We start from the raw sequence: 929 nt of genomic DNA, 5'->3' as shown, positions 1-929 counted from the left end.
GGACTTTGCTGGTACTGTAATAAACCTGGGCACAAGAGAGCTCAATGCCAGCAACTTCAACACAGGAAAGATGCCACGGCAGGAAAGGTTGTTGGAACTGTGGAGAGCAAGTACATATGAGGAGTCAGTGTAAGAAGAATACTACCAATAAGACAGTTTCGGAAACCAGTAGTGGATGGTGCTAAGGTATGCCCACCAACCCTCATTGTAAAAGTCCCAACAGCTAAGTGTAAAATGGCAAGCACACATAGTGTCTACATGACGGAAAAGCTGGATGGCCAAAAGTGCAACTTTGTCATAGATTCTGCATCTCAGCAAATCCTTGTGAGTATCAAAGTGCTAGATCACAAAGGAGTACCAGAAGCCATACAGAAGCTCTGTGGTGTGACAGGACATTATGCAAGGTTGTGGGAACCAGTGTGTGTAACAATTGAGCTCATGGGCATAAAGGATAAACACAAAGTATATTTGGCTGACATTGAAGACCAATGCATATTAGTGTTGAACTACTTATTACCCAGGAAGTGTGTAGTTAACTTCGATAAAATTACATTTGGGAACAACAAAGGCCAAATTCCAGTAGGTGTTGCTGCATCTGTTGATTTGCATGTCACAGCACTTAAGTCAACTACAATATTCCCTATGTCAGAGAAGATGATTTAGGGTTGAATAAAAGAACATCCCCAAGGAAGCCCGATACTTGTGGAAGCAGTGGTAGACCCATCCAGGTCAGCAGACATGAAGATTGGAAGGTCACTTGTGGCAGTTCATCAAGTAGTACAAATAACAGTGGCTAATTTCTCTAAATGTGAGCAGACAATTAAGAAAGGGGCATTGTTGGGTGTGTGCCAGGAGGTAGAGCTAGTCAATGTTAAGGCAAGAAATACAACCATAAAGAAAGGACATCCTCTCCCAGATCATTTAACTGA

This window comes from Limulus polyphemus, unplaced genomic scaffold (assembly GCF_000517525.1).
Source record: "Limulus polyphemus unplaced genomic scaffold, Limulus_polyphemus-2.1.2 Scaffold9179, whole genome shotgun sequence".
Taxonomy (NCBI): domain Eukaryota; kingdom Metazoa; phylum Arthropoda; class Merostomata; order Xiphosura; family Limulidae; genus Limulus; species Limulus polyphemus.
Note: the sequence above shows the minus strand (reverse complement) of the source record.